We start from the raw sequence: 23,699 nt of genomic DNA, 5'->3' as shown, positions 1-23,699 counted from the left end.
AAGAAATTCAAACTATTGTATTTGGTTGATTCTTTTAGTATAAATTCAATTGGCAGCAATGATAAAATTTCATTGGCTCAAATGAAATTAGGAATAAGTGAGTTTTCATTATCTAAAATCTCTCATATTCTGGAAAATTAAGAACTGTGTTTAGAGTATTTATGCACACAATCTTAGCTGGACACGCGTGCAGGTCTGTCGATGATCAGGGAGACACTAGAAGCCCCTGACTCCTCGTTTTTGAGGCCTTGAGTCCCACCTGCTGATGGGAGCAATTGAGTAACATCGCTCTAACCAATCTTTGTGATTAACCCATGAACAATTCTGAGTCCTCCGTTCAAAATACATAAAGTTTACAAGTACTTTTTGTCCTTCTAGGAAATCAGAAAATTCCTGTCAGGTCATAAACAATATGGCTTTTCTTGTCAAGTCTTTATGAAGATGCTGTTTCTTGTTACCTTAAAATGCCTGGCTCACTCGTCTCTCCTGGTTCCTCTCTTTTTCCCCATCAGCATTTGAGTTCAGGCTTCCGTGCAGCTGTCCATAATGAATCCACCTACTCTAGGCAGCGCTGGCATTGCAGCGCCCTAACCTGCATAGTAGCTCTTATTCATCATATCCTCTTTTCTCTTTGGTTGTTGATAGCCGCGTGAAATGAGTAGATGCATTTTCACTCACTTTGTTGTCCCTTGCAAAGAGGCTAGAGCTCAGATTTACCTTCACAGGTGACTTGAAGCAAAAAACTTGCTGAAGATGTTTCCTGAACCACCAAGTGGCAGTGAGTAGACTTGCTTCACGTGTCTTATAAGGCTGATTGAGGTTAATTGAGATTATATATCGTATGTGAAAATGCTTTCAAAAATATGTAATACTATCTGATTATTAAGGAGGTGTTCTGATTACTGATTAATGTAGTTCATTTCTCTATCCTGCTGCATGTTAGAGTCACCTCTATCTTCTCAGAGTGCTTTTGTGTGTTTCAAAGCACTTAATGGCTACCTGGCATGATATTAATATATGTGGAATGATGAGGAATTGAATTCCATGTCCATGGAGGAACGGGGACGTGCTCTCTCAAGGTGTCATCCCTAAATTTCAATCCCCTGTTATTTTAAGAATATCCATTGCAGAATGGCATGCTGGCCTGAATCATCCTGGCTGGTAGGGAAAAGCAGATGATAGAGGAAGCCTGGGTTTAAAAAAAAAAAAAATGTGAGAAACATGGTTTTAAGACATTCCAAAAAGAAAGGGGAGGAGATCCAACCTTTCCAAAAATTGAAAGCAAGACTTTGGCAGAGGCCAGGCTGACAAATGGAGAGAAACCTCATTCCCGTGGTTACAGAACCACGATCCAGACTGAGAGAGTAAATTTGCTCGGTCAAGGAAAAGCCTCAGAGTTGAGAAACAATAGTCACGAGAGACAGATATGCCTGTCTCTGTGTCACACCTCACACCCTGATGAGAGGCAAAGAGGAGGCGATGGAGTGGGGCTTGGTGGGCATTCTGAAGAGGACGTGCCCCGGTGGGGAAGCGGGTTCCAGATCAGCCTGCTTGGGTTTGAACCCAACACCAGCCGCCAAGCAGCTATAAGAAATTACAGACTTTCCTTCCAGGGCCTTTGCTTTCTTACCTGTTAGGAGAGAATAATAAGAGCTCCTGCTTCATCGGGTTGTTGGGAAGATTAAATGAAATAATATGGAAAAGTTTGTAGCAGAGTGCTTGGGAAATAGCAAATGCTTAACAAACATCTATTATTATTAATGCCTTTTTAAAAAACATAAACTTCCAGAGAAAGCTGGAAAAAGTTTTCTTTTAGTCACGTGGTGTTAATCCCAGGAAGCCAGGAGCAAGACAGGTGACCAGGCTTTGACTCTTCCCAAACTCCTGGAAGGGTTTTCTATTTGTCCCTGTTAGGGAAGACTAGTGTTAGGTTACACACTAAATGACGCGGTCAAAGTTATGACAAATGTACAAAGCTGTACTTGGGTATTTGTCATTTTAAAAATGTTTATCCAAATTGTGTTCTTTATTATGCTGTTAGAAATTAATCACTAGTTAATATTTGCTATAATTCTAATAGTTTACTTTTAGAAAAAGCATAGTAAAGTGAAGCACATGCTAAACTTGTTCTAACTTTTGTCCAATACTTACAAAAATCAAGCCTAAGAAAGGCTTTATGGGTCATAATTAAGAAAACACTATTCATTTGGAACCAGCTCCCAAATTACAGGCTTTGTGCCTATGGCCTCAAAGTGATAACTTAGGGGAAATCCACAAAGTCCCAGAAAATGTCACAATTACATAGTAGTTCATTAATTACTATAAAGATATACTTTGTCTACTAACTGTGATCCTGAACAACTGTGCCTAAAACAAATTTTTATAATTTCATTCATTTCTCCATTAACTTACATTATAATATCTGTAAAACATCTTTGCTTCTGATTGATCTTAATTCACAGTAATTTCTAATTGTTTGTCAAACGTGGTAGTTAAAAACCTATAAATGAATACTGGGTGTTCTCAGGGAATGGAACAGTCTTATTTACTGTTTAAGGGCAACCTGGTGATGAACTCTGCAATTTCAAGGGTGGTTGTTTTTTTTAATGATGATTATACAATTATGAGAAAATAAGTGATTATAAGTTCTTTGAGGACATATATCTTCTATCTACCACAGGACCCTACAGTGCAAAAAAAAAAAATCACACAGGACATGAAGTCGAGACCTAGGCACACATGCAGCCTTGACAGTTAACTTGCTGTGGATAAGGCACTACTTTAGGTGAACGCTAATTTTCTCATTTCCCTTTCTATCTTTTGAAGCCAGAGAGTCTCAAATGGAATCATATATGTGAGAAATGCAATAAAACATGTGAGAACACAATAGGAATCTAAGGTTGTCTCTATGGCATGTACTCGGAACACACACAGTTGTCCAATGATTCATTACGATTAGATATATCTGCTCGTTTAGATAACTTTCATATGTTGCCTTTTCTTAACATAGGGCACTTATATACTTTGGTTAGTTTTATTTTCTTCTTTTTTTAACTATCACACATGTGGTCTTAAAATCCTTACTTTGGTTTGCTCAGGCTATGTCTTCTAGTTTCTCTCTGAGTTCTTTGCTCCCTTGGCTCCTCCCATCCATATGTTCAACCCCTGCTTTTAGCATCTGTATACCCTGTGCTCTGACAGCAAGAACCACAGTGGGGCTACCCCAGTGGGGACTGAAAACTCCAGTGACCCAGAGAGGGGCAAGAGTTTAATGAGCTCACAGTGAACTTCCCCTGGGGGCATGGATATCCCAGTCTCGGCCCCTCAGCCCTGCTAATTAACCCAAGCCAAGAAGAACAAAGCCTCCTATATTAGTTTCCTTTTGCTGCTGTAACAAATTACCACAAACTTTATGACTTAAAATAATGCAGTTTTATTATCTAACAGTTCTGGAGGTGAGAAATCCAAAATGGGTTTCACTCAGCTAAAATCAAGGTATAGGCAGGGCTGCTTCCCTCTGGATGCCCTAGGGAAAATGTTTTCCTGCTTTTCCACTTCTAGAGGCCACCCAAATTCCTTGTCTCATGGTTCCCTTCCACCATCTTCAAAGCCAGCAGCAGTTGAATCCTTCTCATATCACATCACTCTGACTTTGCCTCTGTCATCACATCTCCTTTCCTGATTTTTACTCTGCCTCCCTCTTCTGCTTTTAAGGACCCTGGTGATTGTATTGGACCTGCCTGGATAACCCAGAATAATCTTCCATTTAAGGTCAGCTGATTAGCAACCTTAATTCCCCTTTGCCATGTAACCTAACATATTCACAGGTTCTGGAGATTAAGCAGTGAACATCTTTGGAGGGCCTATTTCTGCCTACCACAGCTCCCCTAGAGTAATCATTCTCAAAGAATGGCCTTCAGACCAGCTGTATCAGAATTACTGGTGGGAGTGGAGGAAGTGTCAGTGTTTGTTAGAATAAAGAATGTTGGGTCCTACTGAAGCCAAATGTATCAGAGCTGTGAGCAGGGCCCAGGACTACATTTTTACAAGTCTTTCTGGTGATTATTATGCCCACTAAAGTTGAAAGCCATTGTTTAAGCATCTGGCCTACCATCTTTTTTAATGTGTTTTGTTCAATAAGTTCATTATAGATTATGTGGTTTCATCATAGGTAAATTAAAATATATACAAAAGGGGTTTTCTGGGATGTGGAACATTCAGTGCTGAAACTGGCAAACCAAAATGAGTTGATCACCCTACTAATTGCTTTAATTTAGTTGACTTATCACGATTTCTCCAAAACTCTTTGAAGCTGGGATAATTATTGACACTGGGAGAAAAGAACTATATCTTGTTCTCCCTCTTTCACCTCCATTTCTTCCATGCCTCCATCCGTTCAACAAACACCAGGATTTGACTTGCTGCCCTATTCTGCATGTAAATCTCTACCCCATTTTCCTTTGGATATGGAGGAGGATTTTGGAGCTGGTGTAGGAAGTATAACAGCAGGATCAATGACATTAGAAGAAAAGTCTGGAGCCAAGATTATATTATTTCCTCTGACCTTATTCTTGAAGACCAGAACTTAGTAAAAAGCCAGAATTCTGTAGGAGAGAGAAGTCAGAATGTCCTTGAGTGAGTAAATATTTGCATCTGTATCATCTTGGCTGCCTCGGTGTTAGATTGTGTTTGGGATGGGACCCATTTGGAAATTCACCATGCCAAAGAGAAAATGAATAATTGTGCCTCCAAATAAGTTTTATTGAAACTATCTCAACCAAAAGAACTATCAGTCAAAAAGGAGACAGGGTTAGAGGAGGAAGTTGGACATTCTTGAGTAGTAAGTACAAGTTAAAATTTAAAACAAATCCTGGCATCCTATTATTTATTTGCTGTTTTGCGGTAGTAATGCTTGGCTCATAAGTGATTTTGATACTGTCTTCATTTATTCACTTACTAGGCACTTGGGACCAAGAAGTGAAAGAAGTCACAGACTGGTGGGGAAGAGCATCAGAAATATATAAAACAGATTACCACAGAGAAATAGTGAGGTGCTAAAAGTATAAGCACACTGGAAAGAATAATTTATGTGAGGAGTGGGGAGGGAGTTAAAGAAGGCTTCATTGAAGGTAGACATCTGAACTGGTTCTTAAAGGAAAAGCAAGTCCTGGAAGGTAGAGGAGTAGGCCATCCTTCATAAAGAATCTGTGTGTGTCATGACACAACACTTTGAGAGTCTGTGATATGTTTTGGGAGTAAGTCTGGCTTGGTGAAGAGTGACAAGTTACAAGGCTGGGAAGTGGGACAACCATGGATTCCAGGGGCCCCTTATACCTTGGTCAGAAGGAGGATTTTCTACCCCAGGGGATAATTTTTTTGCTCATTAATTATCCCATAAGATTTCATATTTATATAAATAAATTATGATATTTTAATTTACCTGGACTAGTAGTTTTCTGTTTTTTTCTTAATAGCAAAACCCTTTCCTCAAATAAAAATTTACACAAAAGGCCAATATAGAAACAAATAAGATCAGAGCAGCTATAGGATATATTGTAGGAGTAGGGCTGAGATGCCATTCTTCACATTTTCCTATCTCCAAGATGCCTCTAGGGAACCCCTACTATCCTGCAAAGACTATTTGAAACCCAGTGACAGCCTGGATGAAGCCCTGAGGATGTCACAGCAAGAAGTGTGAGTGTGTGTGTTCATAAAGATTTGATCATCTCTGGGATTCAAAGGAAAGAAGTGAAAATGATTGCTAAGACCTTATAATTAGAAACAAATAATGTGGCATCAACAATGCAATAGACATTTAAGATCATTGAGCTTCTAAGACAGCATTGTCTTTCTTATTTCTATCTTTCTGGCCTCTCATTGTTCCAGGGATCTTCCCTTTTCCCCTCTAATGTATTTCTTATATTACATGTTTTCTCTACACTCATGATTTCGTTTTCCACCTTTCCACTGGTGACTCTAAAATTAGCCTACACATTTCATCTGAGCCCCTGACATATCTTGATCTGGATGTGCCATGGTCATCTCAAACTTAACTTGTCAAACACTTTCTCTTTATCATCCCATCTAAGCTTGAGCATCCACAGTGCAGAGGAAGCAGGCAAAAATGCCCATCTCCCAGTTTATCCCTGGAAGGAATTTGACTGCATACTTTCCCAGCTGCTGCCTGAAGGTTGGGCTTCTAATCAGCCTGTGTCTAGTGCTGATTGCAGTCTTCCCCTTTGGCACACCAATGGGTCTTGGCATACCCTCAACTACTGGAAGCCACTAACAACAAAGACAGAAGCTTAGACAATTGCAAAGGTTTGAGAGGAAACTAGGAGCTCGGGCCAGGCTAATTGACAAGCTACATGAGACCAGTCTATCAAGACTGGAAAGGGTGGCTGTTTTATCTAATGCACGGAAACAAACACAGAAAGTAATGAAAATGAAGGAAAAGGGGAATATGTTCCAAACAAAAGAACGAGGTAAATCTCCGGAAGCCAATCTTAATGAAATAGAGATAAGTTATTTACTAAATAGAGAGTTCAAAATAACAGTCATAAAGATGCTCACCTAGGTCAGAAGAGCAATGTGTGTACAAAATGAGAATTTCAACAAAGAGAAGAAAATAATAAAAAGTACCAAACAGAAATCATAGAGCTGAAGAGTACAATAACTCAACTGAAAAATTCAATAGAGGGTTCAAAATCAGATTAGATCAAGTGGAAGAAAGGATCAGCAAACTGAAAGAGGGCAGTGGAATTCATCCAATTAGAGGAGCAAAAAGAAAAGAGAATGAAGATAGTTTAAGGGCCTTATAGGACACCATCAAGTGGACCAATATATTCATTATAGGGGCCTCAGAAGGAGAAGAGAGAGAGAAAGGGGCAGAAAGCTAATTCAAAGAAATAATGGCTGAAAACTTCCCTAACCTGGAGAGAGAAACAGACGTCCAGTTCCAGGAAGCCCAAAGAGTATCAAACAAGATGAAGTTAAAGATATCCACACCAGGACACATTATAATTAAACCGTCAAAAAGTAAAGACAAAGAAAAATTCTTAAAAGCAGCAAGAGAAAAGCAAGTTGTTACATATAAGGGAATCCCCATAAGACTGTAAGTGGATTTTTCAGCAGAAACCTTGCAGGCAAGAAAGGAATAGGACGATATATTCAACATGCTGAAAGAAAAAACTGCCAACTACCTGGCAAAGTTGTCCTTCAGAATTAAAGGAGCGATAAAGAGTTTTCTAGACAAACAAAAGCTAAAGGACTTCATCACCACTAGACCAGCCTTATAATAAATGTTAAAGGAAGTTCTTCAAGTTGAATGAAAGGATGCTAATTAGTAACATGAAAACATTTGAAAATATAATTCACTGGTAAAGGTAAATACATAGTTAAATTCAGAATAATCTAATGTTGTAATGGTGGTGAGTAAATCAGTTATAATTCTAGTATAAAGATTAAAAGACAAAAGTATTCAAAATAACTATAACTATAATAATTTGTTAATGGATACACAATATACAAAGATGTAAATTGTAATTAAAAACATAAAATGTGGGAATGGGGATGTAAAAATATAGAGTTTTTGTATGTGTTCACTGTTAAGTTGTTATCAGCATAAAATAGATGGTTATAACTATAAGGTGTTTTATGTAAGCTTCATGTAACTGCAAAGCAAAAACATGTAGTATATACACAAAAGATAAAGACAGAGGAATCAAAGCATACCACTACAGGAAAATCATCAAATCACACAAGAAGACAGCAAGAGAGGAAGAAAGAAACAAAAGGAATTATAAAACAGCCAGAAAGCAATCAAAAAGATGGCAATAGTTATTCCATACCTATCAATAATTACTTTAAATGTAAGTAGACTATTCTCCTATCAAAGGACATAGAGTGGCTGAATAGATTTTTTAAAAATCCACCTAGATGCTACCTAAAAGAGATTCACTTCAGTTTTAAGGGCACACATAAACTGAAAGTGAAGAGATGGAAAAAGATATTCCATGCAAATGGAAACCAAAAGAAAGCAAGGGGAGCAATACTTACGTCAGGCAAAACAGACTGTAAGCCAAAAACTGTAACAAGAGACTAAAAGGTCATTATGTGATAATAAAGGGGTCAATTCATCAAGAGGATATAACAATTGTAAATATTTATGTACTCAACATGGGAGTACCTAAATGAATAAAGCAAATATTAGCAGATATGAAGGGAGAAATAGACAGCAATATGGAAATAATGAGACTTTAATACCTCACTTTCAACAATGGATAGGTCATCCAGACAGAAAATCAATAAGGATACATTGGACTTAAACCACACATTAGACCAAATGGGTCTGATAGACATATATAGAACGTTCCATACAACAGCAACAGAACACACATTCTTCTCAAGTATACGCAAAACATTCTCCAGGATAAATCACATAAAAGTGTAAAGGGCATTGAAGTGGATGTTCAATCTTTGATATAGTCAGAAGGAGCCTAGAGTGGCTGAGTTTTTGCGTGCCGAGAACAGGAATGAGCCATGCTTATCCATGTACTCATAAAAGGCAGTTGTTTTATGAGTAGACCATACAAGTTAAAACTTGAAACAAATGTGAAATGAGAATGGAAATAATGACAAGAAATAAACCTTTTAAACTAAAAAAAATACAAATAAAAAGTGAATAAATTTAAGTATCCATTTCTTGAGTGTATCTACTTCTCAAATACAACTGACCAAATCTGTCAGGATAGACTATATAATGCTGCTGTAGGAAAACAACCCCCAAATCTCAGTGGCTTCACACAGTGAAAATGTATTTCTCACCCACGTGAAATCCATTATGGGTCCAAGCGACTCACCAGGGTACCTCATTCATGTGTTGGCTCAGCATTCCAGGCTGCTTCTCATCTTATGGAACCTTCTCAGCGTATGCCTCCAAGGAAAGATAAAGCTAGAGGATCTCACATTAGCAAACAAATGATCTGGCTTAGAAATGACACATATCACTTCTGCTCACAGTCCGTTGGCTAGACTAGTCATATGGTCCTACCCAGCAGCAAGGGAATAGAGTATCATCCTCCTATGTGCCTAGAGGAGAACCAGATATAGGAGAGCAATAATCAGTCGCTTAGCCTAGTGTCACTGTTCTCACTCTCTAAATGTCTCCTCCAGTCATCTCTCTATGCCATCCCCATCACCACTGCTTCATTTCGACCCTTTCCGTGTTTCACCTACATCAAAACAATAATTTCTTAACAGATATGCCTGCCTTCCATCTGGTTCTCCTCCCTTTTACCCTCTAACTGCCTCCAGAGACATGTAAAGTGTTTGAGCGGCTCCTATCTCCTTCATTATGATCTCTATTCCCTTACTGTGACCTTTCCTGAGCTGACTCATGAAGGCTTACCTGTCCAGCTTCATTTCTCATCACTTTCCCAAGTGTTCTAGCCAGACCTAGTAACTGGAAGATCTTGCAACAAGCTATGTCACTCCCTCTCCATCACTTTGCAACTGCTGTTCTCTCTGTTAGGGGTGCCAGTCCCCTCTGACTTAGCCTGAAACTTACTCATCCTTCACGTTCAGCTTGAACATCATCTCCATTGTCTTCTGTGACTATTCCGCTTCGTCCCTCTACCCCTGCCTCCAAGGTACTCTATACTTCAAGGTACTTTTGCCCAGCCCCACCCTCACTGCTCTACTTTTGCGGGACACACCCGTCTCTTAGTTGTTCTAGCTCAGTGACTACATAATGGATCTCAGTATCTCCAGTACTAATAGTGCTTGGTACACGTAGGTACTCATTAAGGTTTGCTGTATAAGGTGAATGCATGAATGTTGTAAATTCCTAAAAGGCTGATACAGGTGCCCAGTCTTAATCTGTTATCTTATGAAATTTTAGGAAAAGCCATATGATGTTGCAACAAAACATGTTGTTATACTCCAGGATAATGACTGTGTAGCCCTGCATTTAAGCATAAGACCCATATGTTATTTTATGGCTGACTGGAAAAACTATATGTTTATTCAGCAGTAAAATACAATTTTGAATTTAAATAAACTGTTGATTGGTTGTTGGTCTTATGCTATAGGGAATTAAGCATCAATAATAAGAAAAGGCTTGCTGGAGAGACCAGGGAAATTAGAAATAGAATGATAAAATGCAGGATATGAGAGGAAGTGGAAAGGCCGTTAGTGGAGGAGAATATGTTTATGGGCAGGAGAAAAGTGAATGTAGGAGCTTCCTCTCCTGCACCCTTCCAGATTTCAGTTCTCCCCCAAACGCTGTCCTATGTCTTGGGTTGCAAGTAACCAAATTGTTTGAAAGCACATTGGAAGCAGTCTCCAGTCTTGCCATCGTGAGAATCATTTGATCTGTTTAAAGGAAAGGAGGCCGCTTGTCCTCAGGTACCAAAACTTGTTTCCGGGCCAGCAGCTGGTGTACATTCCACATCCAGACCCTCAGAGGGGTCCCCAGCAGCGCCTGCTACTCTATTTCAAACCACCTAGAGAGACCTCTTTGGCACAAGGGAATGCTTTCATCTTTCTGAGTAAACAGCAAGTAGAACTAAAAGTTACATTTTTTTAGTGTACTTTATATCATCTTGTGGGGCTCCGCCTGGCTCTTTGGCCATCGCAGATGTTAAGTCTCTGACTTATAATCCTCGAAGCAGCACTTGTTCCTAAAAGTCCCTTTTTTCCTCTTTTGTGTCTCATGTGGTGACCTGTAGGTCCCCCAGGCCTCTCCCATGACTTTTGATGTGTGAGGTCTAGTGTTTCAAATGGATTTGGTTTTCTTAACTTCACACTGGATTGGTGGAAAAGAGATTAAATGGGATGCCGGGGTCCCCTGGGGAGGTTTAAACAGATGGAAGTTAATTGTCTCTTGAGAAGACAGGAGACTTATGAGCTTTCATCCCACGGTCAGCAGCTCCTTTCCTGCCTGTTAGCAAAGAACAAGCGTCAGTTCCCCAGCCATTGTGCCTAACTTTCCACCATGTCCCCACCAAAAACCTACAGATCAACTTAGTTCAGTTCAAATTCGAAAATTCAACAGTGCTTTGTTTTTCCTGTGTATAGGAGGAACCATTTGCTTTCTCTCTTTTAAAATTGCCAAGTCTTGGGGAGGGTTATTTAGACCAGAAAGAAAAATGTTATCAACTCAAATCTCATTTCTATGTAAAACCATCAGATTTTAGGGCTGGGATAGTGAAGTCCCTCTGTCTTTTAGGCTCTGCCACCAAAAATGTCATACTGAAATTTCCTTATGTCTCCCTACCTATTTTTGTGGAATCTTTTATTCCAAAATGTCTTTCTATATAGGCGAGCTTAAGCCCAAGTGAGAAATGTTAACATCTCTTCCATCCAGGAGGTGTGGAGGTATACAGCTGGCTTGGGCAGGCTCTCTTGGGAATGTTCTTTAGAAATTTTTAAATAAACACTCATTTAGCACTTTACTAAATGCCCAATACTGTTGAAAGCACATTGCAGATGTTAATTTATTTAATGTTCATAAAACTCTATTAGTGGGTACTAATATTACCTTCATTTTACAGATGAGGAAACTGAGGCAAAGAGAGGTTACAGGATGGCTAGTGAGTGGCTAGCGATGGCCAGGATTTTAACAGGGACAATCGGGCTCCAAAGTTCCTGTTATTAAGTGCTATGCTCTGCTGCCTATCAAGCAACTTACTTATTTTCCCGGTCAGTATTCTAGATCAGAGGATGTAGACTAGCCCACAAATATATTTTATATGCCCCATTCACAATCCAAAGTCTCAGAAAATTTACATAAAACTTCGGGTTTTTCTGAATGGGGATACCAGGCATCATTAAGTTTGCATTCCCAACTCAGCGACAAAAGCTGACGATAGTCAACAGTTTGGACAAGTCACACACACTCTCGTGTGCCACAGTCCCCACCACAGCAGACCACAGTGTCCTGTTGCATTTCCTGTCTGACTCCTCCAAGCCTGTGGGCCGTGACCTCTATTCCAGCTGACGTATGTTTGGACACTGCTCCAATACCGCAAGGGCCAGCTCCAAAATGTGTTCCTTGATCTTTTAGACACCTAATTTCCTCACTTCTCCCAGTAACTGGGTTTCTGGTAAGTTATGTCTAATGGTTGATCTATCCCAAAAATAAAGACTGAATGGGAGTGAGTCACTCCCTGTGGCCTGAGGTCCCAAACACCCATTGTTCTGGAGAAGGTTCTAGCCAAGTCGCTGATGATGTAGGTTGGTTTCCCAGAGTGAGTTGGATCATAGGACAAGCCACACTTACATCCAGTGGTGAAAGGCAAAGTTCCAAGGTCAATACAAGCTCTAGGGTTGGGTGACCAAGGGCATCACAGAGGCTGGAAGTTCAGAGGGGCATAGAAGGAGTTAGGAGAGTAAGGAAGTGAAAAGACAATACCATGTAGGATTAGAAGAGGAACTTGAGTCCGGCAGATATAACTCCCTTGAAAAAGTTTCTCAGCATCCACTGAACCTACAGTTCCTTATCCATATAATGAAACCAATGCCCCAGCCTCCAGGGTTGCTTCAGATATTCCATGAGACAGTGTACTCTGGGTGCTTACTAGGTGCCTGGTATGACCCATGGTAACCCAAAGCACCCACGAGGTCCTGAGTGACTGCTGAGAATACTAAGGTGTGTTTGCAGTTTGCCTATGTGCAGAGTGAGTGTTTGGAGTGTAGGTGGGTCCAGTCAATTCTCAGGGGCAAATCCAAGATGGAGATTGATTATTCATAAGTTGACATTGTGTTGCCATCATTTATTTTATTTTTATTTTTAGTGTACTTATTTATATTTAGTTTATTTTTTCTCTAAAGTAAATGAGACAGGAGAGCGAGCTACTGTAGACCTGTGGGTGATGATAAGTGTTTTTTATCACACCTCCTATTTGTATTTTTTAAAAAAAGGTTAGTTAGAGTGACATACTTCCCCCTCTCTTTATGCCTTGAAATATTGCATGGACAACTTATTCTATAAGATGCTTGCGACTTCAAATCACCTAAGGTTTTGCATTTCAACATTCCTCTCCTTCCTTTCTCCCTCACTCCTTTCTTTCTTTATAGCAGTTCACAGATTTGTCTTATCTAGTTCGACATTTCCCAAAATGTAAGCCAAGAAACACTAATCTCATTCTCCAGGTTCTCCAGATACAAAAGGGTTTTGTGATCAAATAAATTTGAGAAATGCTTCGTATTTGATCTCCTGCTCTAAGATTTGCTATGCACGTTAAAACATATACAAGGCTTTGAGTTGCCTTGAAGTTAAAAAAAGCAAGAACTTTTAATCTGGTATTTCTCAAATACTATTTACCATGGGACTTATCCTTTCCCAGGTAAACCCTATTAACACCCTGCAGGGGACACTGAGAGAACTGTTCATCTAGGTGTACTCGTTACATGGCTCTCTAACCTTGAAACTGGTATTGTTTTTATTGAAGGTGTCATGTTCTGTATTTATAGATTTATCTAACTCCCAAAGACCTAACTTAAAACAGAAAATCAGAAGAGCATGTCTTCTACCCTCTGCTTCACACATATTTGAAAGTATAAGGCCACCTACCTAATGAGAAAGCTCACGTACAACAGACATAAATGTTGTTCTAAGCATTTCAGCATTTTATCTTTATCTTATAATGGCTCAAGATATTATTTTGTTTTGTTTTGTTTTTTGTCAAAGCATCCAAGAGTCCTCCAATAACCCATAGATTTGCATATTCCTTTTCCTCTCTGAGTAACCTTGCATTCAAGGAAAACATTAACCCCAATTCTTCTTTAGAAAAGGTATGTAGCTTTTTTTTTCCTCACAGGCTCTGCACACGTTTGTACTTCTTCTCCCTCATCATTTGCTGACAAAAAACCTATTAGAAAGCAATTTGTTCTATGTTAAGTTCATTTACTCAGCAGGTCAGCTGGTGTGTCCTGGCTACATATGTGGGCAGCCATCTCCCTGTATCTTGGAAGTGCCTTGACTCAGGGTTCATCTGGGTAGTAGCCCAAGGGAGAAGTGCTTCTGGGAGTTAGCCCAGAGGAGATAGGACTCCAGATACAGCGAGACTTCCTCTGTAGGGGAGGGGGCCGATGCCAAGTCCTGTGACACTCCTTTGGCTCTTTTGAAGCCTACGGCCTCTTCAGTGACCTGCCCTCAAAAGGACAAATACCAGGTCTCTCTGAGCAAAGAACAAGAGAACACTAAAAATCTTAGGACCATTTCAATGTCACTCTTTATGTAAAACCCACAGTCTCTGGGAACTATGACCTCTTCTTTTCTAAACTTCTCCGCTTCTCCAAACTTAGGATAAAACACTTTTAGGTCTGGAAAGCACCTTGAATATGGATCCTCTGAGAGGTCCAACAGCTTGCTTGCTTCAGTCTGAGAGTTAATGGTTCAGCAGACCTAGAAGTCAGATCTCTTGAATCGTCGAGCAACACTTTTTTCAAGTTCTCTCTTGCTCTTTCACCCTGAATTATTTCATGATATCTAAACCACCCCACTTTTCCAGCCGTACGTTGATCTTCTCCCCTATAAGTCGGTCCCAGTAGCTCCTTGGTGCTCTGTGGAGATTCTGGGATGCAATGGGAGAGGGGAGGTTGCTAGCTGAACCTATGAGTTCTCTATGACTTATTTAACCAGAATAGCTCCCTTTTTAGCAGTTTTTGTTATGATACTTTCCTGAAACAAGGGCTCCATGGCTTTAAAAATGTTTCCAAAGCACTGGTCTCCCCCATCAAAACCACACATTGTCTTGCTCAGCATTACTTGTCCAACTTCCAAAGTCTGTTTACGTCAACTTTGGATCATTTCTCTTCTTTCTCAAGACGTTGCCTTTCTTAGACTTTCATGATGCTTGTTGCTCCTCATTTCCCTCTTGCACCACAGATAGTTCTGTCCCATTTTCCATCCCTGTGACAGATCTGAACATTTGCAGCCTCCTCTTTTCATGTGGCATCGCTGTTTCTCATGAGCTTAGATGCCTGGAGTTACACTCTCTTATCTCAAGATACCTAAATTCAGCCTCAGACCTCACTCCACCCTCTACTCCTTGATCGAAGTCTTTCTAAAACACTTTCTCAGAATGCCTGGGACATGTCCTGGCTGCTGTTAGCCTTCAGGCCCATAAAGTCTCACCTTCACCCAGGAGCAGCGTCTGTTTTCTGTCTTCATTGCTGTACCATAAACTCTGTGAGGGAAGGAAACATATCATATATTTTCCATCTCCACAACTAGCACTGGTCTTTAATATGGTAGACATGCTAGTTAAGAATTTCATTGGCTACAAATGACACAAATCCCAAAACAATGGCTTAAATAAATTGGGGGTTTTATTTTTCTCACATAGTCATAGGTCTAGAGGTAGGCAGTCCAGAGCTGGCATGACAACCATGATGTCATCAGGGACCCAGGCACCTTTGTCTACTCAAGCATCCTTAGCATTTGCTTGTCATTTGTGGTCCCCAGATCGCCAAAGCCCTTACAGCATCATATCCACATTTCAGGAAAGAAGGGGAAGGAGAATGGGCAAGTTGAGGTGGACAAACTTGTTGGTGGAAGACACCAACAAAGCAACAGTCAGCCACCTCCCTTTAAAGGGCTGTTCCAGAAGTGCCACCCAGTGACTTCTACTTCCATCTCGTTGGTAAAGCTGTGTCACATGGACATCTGTAGCTGAAAGGAGTCTGAAAAATGCAGCGTTCTCAAAGCTAGGTATGTTGTTGCTTTCATAAAATGGGGGTCCTGCTGGAAAAAAGAAAAAGATAATGGATACTTCATAGGCAACCTGCAGTCTCTATCAAGGTAAGTATGCAAAAAGACTGCTTCTGAATGGAAGGGGAGGCCCCCTGCAAAGGGACTCTGTTGAGTACCGAGAAGAGTGGTTGTCAGAGTGTGCTTCCCAGACTGGCTGCATCAGCGTCACCTGGGAGCTTCTGATTCTGATGATGCTAAAGTCTGAGGACTGCTGGCCTAGAATGACCATGGATGGAGTCCTAGCCTCTGAGGCTCTTCTGTCCTGACATCATCAGAGGAGGCTGGGATGAGTTGGTGGCCAAGTTAGGCACTAGAAAATCTTTATAAAGCAACTGAAATTCACCCAAATAGAGCCAGAACAATCCAGGGTCATGATGTCACTGGTGCAGGAGGAACTTGTAGGAAAACCTGTATGAAAGTAGAACTGGGCCAACTAACTTAGCATGGCAACAGATGTCAAAGGCTTTTTCCCTCCAAATGCCATCTTCCTTCCTACTCAGTGGAAGGGCTTCTATCCTGTGCAGCAGTAAAATAGAAAGTATTACTCTAGGATTTTGCAGTTAAAGGTTATTTGAAATGTATACTCCTTAAGCTTCAGTGGCTTGTGGGGAGGAGGTTTTAGCTATCCTATAATATCCATCCACATCACCAAATAACCAAAACTAATTAACACAATTAAGTGACAAGTGCTCACAGAGCACACGCAGCTCTGAGTTAGGTCTTATGGCCCAGGCCTCCTCCAAGTGTTGTCCCCGCGGATCCAACCCAAGGACTCTGTTATGGGTCTGCAACGAGATGAAGAACTCGAAGTAGAATGTGAATCAAGCATGTTACTCAGTTCTCTGTTTAGATCAGCTGTCGTTTTTTTCATACTCAGACTTTCTCCAGGAAGAAGTTAGAGCAGGAGAGAAACTAACAGTTTGCAGACTGGCTCCTTGGAGAAGCACTGCTCTCCCTGCTCCCTTCGAAGGAGACTGCCTCCCCGGCCCTGCCTTCCTGCAAATTCTGGAGCTGCCACTGCAGGCATCCTGCTGTCCTTCATTCCTTTAACAAACGTTTAGTTGGGGCCTACAGTGTAGCAAGTACTATGCTGGGTGCTCGGGACACAGTGGGCAACAGGACAGTCTGTGAGGCTATCAGTTGTCATCGAATGGTAATATCAAATGGGAAGGTATGGGTGGAAGTACTCAATAAACTTAATTATATTTAAGAGTCAGGTAGTGTTCTCTTTCCTCCGTTAGATGGAATAAAAGGTGCAAAGAGAACAAGTACCTCGCGTGATACTGCCAGAATTAGAACTCGCCACTCCCAGTACCATTGCCATTAGCTGAATTTGTTCCCTTCTTTTCTCTCTGTCTGGTGGGTCTCGTGTGGAAGAACATTGTTCTTAAACTTAAGAAGAGGCAAAAGAATTTAGAGTTGCATTTTGGGTGAGTAGCATGTGATACTGACAGTTCGATTCACTCCCAACCTCCCTCATGGGTGTCGGAAAATGAAGCCAATCTCAGGATACATCACTGGAGCCTAAGTGAAGGGTCATAAAGCTCCAGGTGATGGAAGTTGCTATCGACTAGCCCTCTGGGGGAGCAGGCATTTCCATCACCTGCTGCGGTTTCTTAGCCTAGATGTTTAGGAAGCAACATGAAAAGGTCACAGGATGCTTAGGAATAGAGACGAGATGTCAGAGAGGGTTGGAAGGACAGAAGAAAACAATGCTGGACCTAGCAACTTTAAAAAGACCTGCAAGCAACTATGGCAAATGTTAACGTTTGCTAAATCCTAAGAGTATGTATGTGAGTGTTTTATATTTTTCTCTGTACTTTTCTTTACATTTTAATATGTCATAATTTAACATTTAAGAAATTTAAACAGTATCCTTAGAATAGAATATTATCTTCAGATGACCAATGTAACACAGAAGAAATTGCAATAAATACAATATTCATAGTCCTAAAATTATGAAGGGCAGGGACAGTTTAGTGGTGTGTGTGTGTGTGTGTGTATGTGTTCAGAAGCTTTAGTGTACATCCACACCCCTGCGGGATTTTTTAAACACAGATTATTAACTCTGCCTTCTTCTGACACAGTAGGTCTGGGGTGAGGCCCTAGAATTTGCATTTCTGTAAGATCTCACAACGAAGTAATTCTAATGATGCCTTGTCAAGTAGTCATTCTGTGCTCTTCTCACAATGATCTGGATGGGTTTGATCCATTTATTCAACAGATATTTAGTAAGTCCCTACTATGTGCCAGGTACTGTTACATACTGGAGAGATGCAGTTTATTGTACATTTACAACTCCTTATCCAGAAGCAATCATTAAATGCATTTTGTGTGTTTAGCCAAAAGATGAGAAATTATTTAAACACTAAAATAAGCTGTTGGATATTATAATAGCTAATCAGTACGCTAGAGGAACACCCTGGGGAGGCCTGTGTATGAAAACTTTGCTTTTTTATATACAGTAATTAATAATGATTGCAGATAATTTTCCTTTTCTTGTCTTTTCCCCAGTCCCCTCCTATTCTTTTCTCTTTCCTCTCTCCTTTGCATAAACATGGTTGATTGACTAGTCCCATAGCTATCTCAACCCTCTTCTTCCTTGCTACCTGTTACAAAAGGTTCTGGAAAGCCAGAATATTTGCTCTTCCAGATTCCCTGGCAGCCAGGGCTGACCACATGCTTCAGTTATGGCCAATGAGACATAAGTGGAAATAGGCTGGGGGCCTTTCGAGACAGATATTGCTTCTATATAAAAGAGATAGGAGTAAGAGGAAGATCATTGGTATAAGCCTATTTCCCTGTCTTCCTATCTTGAAGGCAGACATGATGTCTGGGGCTACAACAGCCATTTTGTGACCCTGAGGCAACCAGCATTAGAATGAAAAGTCCAAAGGTGGCAGAGTAGAAATAGTAAAACATCCTGGTCTTTGATGACATTTTTTACCAGCTGAAACAATGTTAGCAAACCACGCATATTTAGACAATGTTAGTGATAAAAGCAAAGCTCTATTTTATTACTGTTAATTTCTATCATTCTCAACTGATACATCCTCTTCTCCCTTTTTTTGTTGTTCTCATCTGCCTCCCTTTTTCCTTTTCTTCTTTCTTTGTTATGGGCTGAATTTTGTCCCCACCTAAATTTATATGTTGTTTGTAACCTCTAGTACCTCAGAATGCGACTGTATTTGGAGATAAGGTCTTTAAAGAAGTAATTAAATTAAAATGAAGTCAGTAGGGTGGGTCTTAACCCAATATGACTGGTGTCCTCAAAAGCAGAGGAAATTTGGACACAGAGATGTATGGAGGGAAGACCACGTGAAGATACAGGGAGAAGATGGCCATCTACAAGCCAAAGAAACCAACTCTACTGGCACCTTTATCTTGGACTTGTAGCCTCCAAAACTGTGAGAAAATTAATTTTTGTTGTTTAAGTCATTTAGTCTGTGATACTTTGTTATGGCAGCCCTAACAAACCTACACTCCTGCCTCCCTTTTTTTCATTCTGTTATTTCTTTTCCCTTAGTTGTATTTCTATTTCCTTTATTTCAATTATAAAACCCACATATGTATATTACCCAAATATATATGTATATATGTGTATAGATATTACCCAAATATAATTATGTATGTATGTGTATGTATATATATTACCCAAGGGGTGTGTGTGTGTGTGTGTGTAGTATACTCAAGGGACACCCAAGAGTGAGGAATCCTTTCACTGGGGTCCTTCAGCAAACTCCTCCTCACACACATCTCACGTCTCCTTGGCGAGAATTTTGTCACATGCCTTGTGTAAACCAGAGCTGGGAAGGGGAGTGTGAGAACCAGCACTGATCTGGGCCAGTGCAGACTTACTCTGTTTGGCTGAGAATAGAAGCTGTCTGCCTTACAGCTCATGGGTGCTCACAGAATCAGGGAGACAAGATCATAAACCAGGTTCTGTAAGAAGGGTGGTTATCATCCAGGGACAATTTTGCCCCCCTGCCCCCAGCTCAAGGGGCTATTGGTAACGTCTGGAGACATTTTTGGTTGTCATACCTTGGGGGTTGCTATTGGCATTTAGCGAGTAGAGGCCAGGGATGCTGCTAAACATCCTACAATGCACAGGACAGTTGGCCCTACAAAGAATTCTCCAGCCCAAATTCAGCCATGCCGAGATTGAGGAGCCCTGTGTTAGAAGGAAGGAAGAGGGGCGGCTGTTGGGAGGGCGAGAAGCAGTGTGTGGCGCGGACCTCCATGCGCAGCGCTCCCTGTCAGTCTAGCAGCTTCAGGCTACAGCCGCCCTGAGTGATGGAAGCTGATCGGATTACATTGGCCAGCTGGCCCTCAGTCCACAACTGTGTGTCAGAGACCCGAGTGAATCAGAAAGATTTGTGCAGGCTAAAATTAGAAAAGGGAAAACAAATGGTGATTTGAAAATAAATTTGAATATCCTATTTAGATCCTCTGAGACTGTAGTCTGACACACAAATAGGACTAAAGATATTAAAATATGGTATCCTGTCACTCTAGTCACTAGATTTCACTAGCTCTGAGTGTAATAATGCCTGAGTCACTACGTAGAATTAATACCTTTTAATATTTAAAAGACATTAATAACCTCGTTTTGATATATTATTGATATACATTTAGATTACTTTCATAGTTTCTAAGAGTAGCTCTTTAAGCATTATTATCAATGATTATAATTAATGCTTTTTAAACTTCTTTGCAAACATTACTTAAATACAGTTGACATATATGAATGGTAGGCACACTTGTTTCTACAAAGGTAGCTAGATTAAAAAAAATCACACCCTGACCTGCAGTTTCCTTTGCACATATGTAGTTTGTCCTGTTTTCTTTGTGGCTGCTGTTTGCAAGGTCACATTTTCCCCACAAATAAAAATGAAAGAAATGACATAGAAGACTTTGGCCAAATTGGCTAAAAGTTTCATGGTGTCTGGTTTTGTTAAAACTGAAAATGCATCTACTTTTATATACATCATAATGTATCAGCTTTGGATATAGCAAAAATCACATAGTTAGCTTAAACTGCAAAGCATTTTCTCTTTTATAGGCTGTGATTTACACGGCCTACCAAGCAGCATTTTTGCTTAACCATTCTTTTTTTTTTTGAGGAAGATTAGCCCTGAGCTAACTACTGCCAGTCCTCCTCTTTGTGCTGAGGAAGCCTGGCCCTGAGCTAACATCCATGCCCATCATCCTCTACTTTATACGTGAGACGCCTGCCACAGCATGGTGTGCCAAGCTGTGCCATGTCTTCACCCGGGATCAGAACCAGCGAACCCCGGGCCGCCAAGAAGCGGAACGTGTGAACCTAACCGCTGCGCCACCGGGCCGGCCCCTGCTTAAACATTCTTTAATCAGTTCACAAGGAGTTTGCGCTGGAATTCATCACTAACGTATGCACTTACATAATGTGCTCCTGTGCACTCATGTACATCCTTCACATTCACTTTTCTTTATCCAGGCAGTGTCTAGAACCAGAACCAGAACCATCACTTTGGCTAAGTCTCCAGTTTATTAGAGACTGAGGGTCTTCAGAGGAGTATTAGTTCGGTTTGAAGATGCTCTTCAGCTGTGTTTTTCTATTTAGTTGCCTATGGATGACAGATAGTGATGTTTTACACATTTAAGAGCACTTCATTTCCTTAATACATGGACGGATTTCTAGTTGGCTCCAGGCTCCTTGCTATTAATAGCTGTGGAAGATGCACTGTACATCTAATTTAGCGCTGCCTGGGGTGACACAGTTGGCTCTCAGCTATTTCACTGCCAATATATACAGCTTATACCATGAGGAGACTGGGGATAATTGACAAGATCCCTGGCCCCCAAAACTGAATCCAAAATGAGCTTCCCAGACAGCTTTCCTCTCAGTGCCCACAGCTAACTTTGGTTTGGTGCCATGACTAAAATAAGGAAGACAAGCCACCTCCTAGGTTTTCCTTCATTCCAGACACATTTGACTTTGTCTACACCCAACCTTATGAACTATGGAAGCTCTCAGGGGCGGCTCCTGAATTTCTATATATTTAGGGGTAGCGACACAGCAGAAGCTAGGGGACTTGTCTGGAATGTGTGCTTACAAGGCAAACACATCTTCTTTTATTTTCATTATATGTTTCATTTCGAGGCAGCTGTGGGGGGGCTGATGGATGCTTGGTTGAGGAGGGGTATATAAAGCCCACCTTGGCAGAGCCACTGGTCATCCTCATGGAAAGCCGTTTGTGGTGCCGCCATTGAAGGCCAAACCTCTTAGTGGGGGTTTTTAGAGTATAACATCAACCTATCTCTCGCGCCTTATGTTCCACCATCCTGCCCACCCCAATCTCCCACTCAGCCAAGCTGCAGCCACACAGGGCTTGTGACTGTTCCATGAACAGAAAACACAGCTTTTTCTTTTCTTTTGTTCCTTTGTTTTTGGTGTTTCCAAGGTCTAGATTCTTTCCCCTTCCCTACTACCCAGGACCTCTACCAAAACCCAGTTAAAACTGTACTTCTTCTGAGAAACCCTCTTCAACCCTCCCCAGACAAAATTAATTACACCCTCTTTCCTGTATGCTGACAGCATTTCCTCCACACTGCAGTCATCACAGGTCTGGTACGGAATTCTAGTTATCCAACACACAGGTTTCTCAGCATTGGGTTGTGAGCTCTTTAAAGGCAGAGACCATATCTTACTGACTTCAACATCACCACTGCCCAGACAGCTTCTGACATTTGGCTGGAGCTCAATAAAGGCATGTTGCCATAAGCTCTTATTGTTCCGATGGTACTCTATCAGCATCAGTGGAGAAGGAGGTGTTCCCCAATAACATGGTGAACAGGGAGCTAAAACATAACCCTGTAATGCTGAACTATTTTCTGGGTGAAAACAATTTTAAGTATGTCCCTGCCTTAGTAGAAAGCCCTAACATATGCTTTGCCTCATCGCTTAGAATTCTTGTTGTGAGTATTGGTTATTACACTGAGCTCTAATAGGAGCAGTGTTCCATTACTTATGAAGGTGCTGTGAAATAATGGTGTCAATCAATGCTTTTTTGACAAAACAAAGCATTGGTCCATCCAATGATCTTCCAATGAAGCATCAAACGTTAAGTCTGTCAGATTTTTGTTTCAATGAATGAATGCAAGTTGACTTGGCTTATAAAACATCTGGAATACACTGGTCTTTCCCTATATCATTTAGTGTCAACTTCTTCAAAATTTTCCTCTTTCTGAAAAGTATTAATTTTCGGGAAGGAGACTTTTAAATACTCAATGACTGCAGAAGGCCATATGAACTTGAACTATATTACCTTTTTTTCACCTCCTTTAGAGAATCAGGTTGTTGTCCTAACAACAATCACTATACGCTGTATTAGTAAAGGCTCACCAAGTGACTTTGTCTTCCTTTTATCCATCCAGTCATTCAACAAGTACCAAGTGCTAGGCATGGTGCTAGGATCTGGGGACCTAAGAATGAACATGATAGACACGATGCTTACCTTGAGGTCTTCCTATTGAGGGAAGAGAGAGCAACAAACAGAATTGCAATAGGGAATGTGTTTCAATTTTGGGATCTTCACCAGCCCATAAAACATTGACTACTTCCGCCAGTTCACTTGACGTTCCTATGACCTTTCCATCACTGGTTTAAGAGGCCATCGTAACCCAGATAAGGGCCAGTTGTATTGCTCTGGTAGCAGGGATCAGAGTTTTAACGAGGGTCCAGAGTGACCTCTCTGGACTTGGTTACTCTTGGTGTTTTTGTGGTGGGACTGGGGAACTGGCTAAGAGTAATAAGATTTATGTTTGTAATCTCAGTGGTTTGTGGAGGAGAATGGCGATGCCTATCAGTCATGGGAGGGGGCGGTCACCAATGGCAGCCCCATTGGCAATGATTGTGATCAAAGAAAGAAAGTGAGAAGTAATTGCTGCTGCTGGAAGG

General features: G+C 40.8%; 1 protein-coding gene across 12 annotated transcripts in view; it reads left to right on the top strand.

Moving 5' to 3' along the window:
* NCALD (neurocalcin delta) overlaps positions 1 to 23,699 on the top strand; it is a 446,704-nt gene that overhangs the window by 308,406 nt on the left and 114,599 nt on the right. The window contains exon 4 of one of the 12 annotated variants that reach the window (XM_070481422.1): positions 15,511 to 15,718. The exons of the other annotated variants lie outside the window; for them this stretch is intronic. The gene's annotated coding sequence lies outside the window, so the exon portion shown is untranslated. The remainder of the gene's footprint in view (positions 1 to 15,510; positions 15,719 to 23,699) is intronic. 12 annotated transcript variants of the gene reach the window in all.

Source organism: Equus asinus, chromosome 12 (assembly GCF_041296235.1).
Source record: "Equus asinus isolate D_3611 breed Donkey chromosome 12, EquAss-T2T_v2, whole genome shotgun sequence".
NCBI classification, from domain to species: Eukaryota; Metazoa; Chordata; class Mammalia; order Perissodactyla; family Equidae; genus Equus; species Equus asinus.
This window is presented reverse-complemented; position numbering and strand designations above follow the sequence as displayed.